Source organism: Otolemur garnettii, unplaced genomic scaffold (genome assembly GCF_000181295.1).
Source record: "Otolemur garnettii isolate 467f Iridium unplaced genomic scaffold, OtoGar3 scaffold00003, whole genome shotgun sequence".
Classification (NCBI taxonomy): domain Eukaryota; kingdom Metazoa; phylum Chordata; class Mammalia; order Primates; family Galagidae; genus Otolemur; species Otolemur garnettii.
Window position 1 is genome coordinate 3,409,556 of NW_003852398.1, and position 5,926 is coordinate 3,415,481.

The window sequence follows — 5,926 nt, forward strand, 5'->3', positions numbered from 1 at the left end:
CCATCTTACCGTTCTCTCCGACCATGTTGCCTGCTTTGCAGGTCTCATGACTTAGAAGTTCTCTCTCCAGGGGAGACTGTGCTTCCAGGGGAATGCTCTGCAGCCTTTCTGGAGACAATATTTTGGTTGTCACACTGAAGAGGAAAGTGCTACTGGCATCTTGTGGGCAGCAGCCAAGGGTTCACAGGACAGCCCCGAGTGAAGCTGGTGGACCTGACACCCACAGGGCCCATATTAAGAAAGCCTAGATACATCACGGCCAAATCCCCTCTCACCTCAAGGATCCTCCATTCAGGACCTCTTCCCTGACCAGAACCTGTTTCTTTCTGGCAAACCCTCAGTCGTATTTTCCTCATGGCACTATATCGACACCTCAAATGATCATGTCTGTTCCATTTCTTGCTCGGTGCCTAACTCTCAGTTGAGAAGACCAGACCCATGAAAGTGGGATGAGGTGGGCCTTGCTCTGGGTGCGTCCCCCTGCATGGAGAGCAGCTCCTGTCACACGGTGTGCCGCCTGGGGAAATGCATAGCGGGAAGTCCTCATGAAGGAACATGGCCTCCACTTTTCAATGAGCAGGGGTCAGAGAGCACCGCTGGGAAGCCTAGCTGCTGCCAGGCTGGCATCTTTGTGTATGGCATGTATTTCCCCAGCCAGTGTAAATTCAGTCTCTGTTGTTTGCTGGCTGGATGGCCTTTGGCAAATTTCTTAAGCCTCCCAGGCCTCAGTTTCTGCATCTCTAGAGTGGAGCTGTAATTACGAGGTCCCTCATTGCAGAGATCCAGTGGGGAGTAGCTAAATGAATCCACAAACACTTAAGAAAATGCCTGAGTCAGAAAAGCCTCAGTAACCGTCATCTATCATCAGTGTCAGCAGCATATTTTGGCTGGGATAGGTGATGGGGACAACAGAATGAGCGCTGGGGTCCTACCAGAAGATTAAGAGATTAATGCAGCTTGCAAGGCCAAAGCTGTCCCCGTTTGGTTTTGCCAGCTCTCACTCCAGCCATGAAATAAACCGGATGAAGCCTTTATCCAGCCCTTGTTTTGAGAAGGAAGCAAGCAGAGCGCGTGGATTTAATGTGGCAGATGGTGCTGTCCTTGAATTATGAAACCAAAGGAAGAAATTAAAGTGCTTCATTGCAACAGATATGGGCCAGCAGGGTCGAGGGCAGGGGGCGGGGTAGGAAGGAGGGGCTGTGTCAACCAGGCAAGGGCTATCCTTGAGGGTAACTGGAGTCCTAGAATGATATCATTTTATGGTAAAAAATAATTTCAGGCTTTTCATCTTACGTGGGCAAATGAGGCCCAGAGAGGGAAAGCGACTCCTCCACATCACACAGCCAGTTAGTGGTGGAGGAACCCACAGGTCTCGATTCCTTAAATAGCATAATTTTGATTCCTTGCCCAGGCCAAAGTCAGTGGCAGACCGTGTCAGAGGGCATCCTGATTTGGGGTACCTCTGCTCTAGAGAGGATTCCCCCAGACGTGCACCCAGCATCCCAGGAAGACTCAGGGCTGGGCAGAGCTCTCCTCTACAGCAGCTGTTCTGCCAGTATGGCAGGGAGGTCACAGCCACAGCATGGGAGCCATTCTGTCTGGAATCCCAGCAACCAACCATAAGTTTCTTACCCTCTGGGAAGCCTGGTTTCTTTACCTTTACATTTGGAAAATAACAGAATTATGGGCTCCTCTCATAGAGCTGTGAGAATTTAATGAGTTGCCATCACATAAAGTATTTAGTTCTAGGCTTGGCAGGTAGTACATGCTCAATAAAATCACAGCTGGTATTGCAGTCCAGATGGCCTTTAGGACCTAACTGCCCCCTACTCTGGGAGCCCCTCACCGCAGCTGTGTATGGGACACCTTTTGTTCTCTCTGCCTTGCACAGCACCCGACACCTGCTAGAGGCTCTGTAAATGCTAGTGGCTGATGGCTGGGCCCTCTTGGGGACACTCATTTCTCAGTCAGCACCATGAAACACCAGGGAATACTGCCAGCAATACATGTGACTCCTTGTCACTAGTTTAGACTTTAATCCTAAATGGATAAAGCAACCCTCCTGTCCAACGGTGAACTGGTCTCGCGATGAGAGCTGTGTTTGTTTTCCCAGCCTTTCTCTGCAGCAAGGAGCCTTTTCCCAATGACACTGTGGGCTATTTGCATTTAAATTGGTTTTCTCTCATTATAGAAATCTCTTAGGTCAGCTGGAGTTTCCATTTTCCTCTGAGTCAGTTTGGAGGCTCCATTTCTCGCTTGAAGGTCCCTCGTGCCTTCCTCTCGCCGACAGTGAGATGTGATCAGGCATTCTCACTGTGGAGACCAGATAGCCTGAGAAAGTCACCCAAATCCCATGCAAGCCAAGTGTTTCTCACCAGAGAAGGGGGAGCGGTGGGGGAGGCAAGCAGAGGATCCTGGCCCCTGGGATTGCAGGAAGGAGGCCCTGTCATGGTGGTGGTTCAGATTCAGGATTTAGGATGCATTTTCTCGTTTATTTCAAAAACACCTGTGAAGCATGCTGCTGGGTACACAGAACGCAGAAATAAATAAGACACATTTGTTGGCCTCCGTGAGCTCTCTGTCTAGTGAAGCAGGAAGGAAAGTAATATTTTAATGAATCATAATATCCTCAAAGAATTGCTTCAATAAAGGTCAGACTAGAAGCTTTCAGATGGCGCTTATCATAAACCACAGTCTCACACACGTGCACCTGCACGTACGTACAGGCATGCATACAGCGGCATGAACACATACCAGCTAGCACGTTCACAGCACTGCCTGTGTGGAAGTGGACTCTTCTATTTTTTTTGATCAAAAATCAGGACATTTATTATTGATACACTTGTAACAGTGCATCTACAGACTGTGTTTACATTTCATCAGTTGTCTCAATGATATCATTTGTATCAGTTTTTCTTCTTGATCCATCTGTAGAAGAATCACACATTGCAGTTAGTGTTCCTATTTTCTTTTTTTTTTTTTTTTTAAGGCTCCTCTATTCCATGAATATTTACAGAACATCAACTATAGGCAAAACATTGACATAATCATTGAAGATAACATTGGGACAAAGGTATTAATTTTATGAGGAAACAAAAGCATTATCTACAAATCAATTATGAGATAAGTGTACTCATTACCACCACTCCTAGTAAAGTTGAAGATCCTTTTAAGTTATCATAATTGGAAGTGGACTCTTCTAAGATACACAAGGACTGTCAGGAAAGTAGCCAGCCATGGAATCTGAAAAATGGTACTAACAATGACTGGATACTTTCCAGACAGCCCTCTTAGATGTGTACACATATGTGTATGATATAAATTAGATGTTTTTATATATTGATACATATTATTCATATAATCTTCAAACCATGAAGAAAGTGCTATCATTATCATTGTTTTACAGATGAGGAAACTGAGGCACCAAGATTGGGTCACTTCCTAAGGTCATTGCTGTTCACCCGCAGGCTGGCCCCGGAACTCGTGCTCCACATCCTGTGGTAGAACCACACCCGATAAGGAGCCATACATGCTTCTGTTTTCTAGTCTAGTTCATCTTTCAAAAGGTCAAGATCCACTACACAGGTTTTCTGACCCATTTATGGGCTGTGAGTCATGATTTGTGAAGACTGAATCAAACCATGGAAGGAGTGCCCAAGCCTGCCTGGGGAACCAGGTAGGGTGGCACAGCAGGATGCTTGTGTTGGGGCTTGAAGGATGACCTGGAATTTGCCAGATGGGTAGAAGAGCAGGAGATTTCATGAAGGGCAAGCAGGTACCTGTCTGGTATGAACAAGCCTGAAGGTCTAGGTCCTGGAGCCCCAAGTTGTAGGGCAGGCGTGACACAGGTGGCGAGACATGAGGCTGGGAGACTGGCAAAGGCCAGAACGTGACAGGCCTTGAAGTCACATGCTGGAGCTTGGGCTTTGTCCAGAGGCTAGTGGAGAGCCACTGAGGCATTTGAGAGTGAGAGGGGCATGACCTGTTCGGAGGCTCACTCTAGCTGTAGTGTGGAGGGCCACCTGGACAGGAAGAAACTGGAGGCAAGGAGACAGAAGAATCAGTAAATACCAGTAGGTGTAATGAATTTCGCTGACTGGGTCAGGGGTCTTTGCCCAGCGTGGAGGCCCTCTCGTTGCTCACTGACGTATGTCGGGAAGCTCTCTCTATCCAGAAGGGGTGTTTTTGTCTGATTCACTCACAGACACCCTGCAGGTTGGTGGTGACCCTGGCGTGTGCTAGTCAATGGGAGCTGGCACAGGGCTGAGCTAAGCAGTGGGGGTCGAGGAAAAGATGGGGTGACTCCTGTCAGGACTGAGGGAGACTGAAAAGAGGAGTCAGAGCTTAGGATTTAGCCTTTAATCCTTAAATCTAACACCTGGGGTTAGGTTGGCAACCTTTTTCTAGAAAGGGCTAAATAAAAAATATTTTTATTTTCTCAGCCCTATCACAACAACTCAATTCTGCCATTTTATTGCTAATGCAGCCATAGACATGTAAATGAGCCATGTTCCCATAAAACTTTATTTAACAAAACAGGCACAGTACCAGATTTAGCCCAAGGCCTGTCATTTACTGGCCCCTGCACTACACCATGAGGTGGACAAAGTGTCAAGTAGACTTTGTCCTGAGGATAATGGAGAGTCAAGTAGACTTCCCTCCAGGTATGTCAGTGAGAGAAAGGCAACAACCCCCCCGGGGCTCACACCTTTTCAGGTACTAAGGGACCATCTTTCTCTCCTTGAAGATGCCTACCTGATCATAAAAAGACTCATCTGGAATTGCAAAGTAGTTCCAGCGTCTAGTCCCAGGACGCCAGGTCTGACAGGATGGAGCCAGCCTATGTCAGCTGGACGTTCAGTATCTATTACAGCTGGAGGGGAGGCCCTGGTCTGATACAACCACTGGGCACAAACGCAACACAACACTAGTTAGTAACACTAACAACTAACCTTCATTGAACATTCTCTATACACCAGAACTGACCTCATCTAATCCTGACACAATCCTGGCCAGGTCAGTATGTACTATTACTGGTCCATTTTGTAGACCAGGAGGCTGAGGCATGAGGATATGTAATACCTCACCTACAGCCAACAGGCTAGCAAGTGGTGAAACTGAGGCTTGGAACTCCAGCAGTTCAATCTGAGGACCGGGACCACCAACTGCGCTCCACATACATGCAGCAACCATCACGCCAAACCCACATGTTAGCCTGAAACACAGGCTGATGCTCGGCAAGCACTCGGGAATGATTTGTCCTCTGGTCTGAATGACATTGCTCTTGAAAATGAGCAGATGGGCCACTTGTGGTGGCTCATGCCTGTAATCCTAGAGCTCTGGGAGGCCAAGGCAGGTAGATTGCCTGAGCTCACAGGCTCAAGACCAACTGAGCCAGAGAGAGACCCCGTCTCTAAAACAATAGCTGGATGTTGTGACCAGCACCTGTAGTCTAAGCTACTTGGGACGCTGAGGCAAGAGAATCAATTGAACCCAAGAGTCTGAGGTTGCTGTGAGCTGTGACACAACAGTACTCTATGGAGAGTAACAAAGTGAGACTTTATCTCAATAAAAAAAAGACAAAAAAAACCTAGCAGATAGGTCAGGCATGGTAGCTCACGCCTACAATCCTAACACTCTGGGAGGCCAAGGCAGGTGGATTGCTTGAGTTCAACAGTTTAAGACCAGCCTTAGCAAGAATGAGACCCTGTCCCTAAAAAAAAAACAAAAACAAAAAAAAACAAAAACAACTGAGTGTTGTGGCACCTGGAGTCATACCTACTCAGGAGGCTGAGGCAAGAAGCAATCCCTATCAAGGTTCCATAGTCATACTTTAAAGATATTGAAAAAATAATACTTCATTTTATATGGAATCAGAAAAAACCTCGAATAGCCAAGACATTACTCAGAAATAAAAACAAAGCAG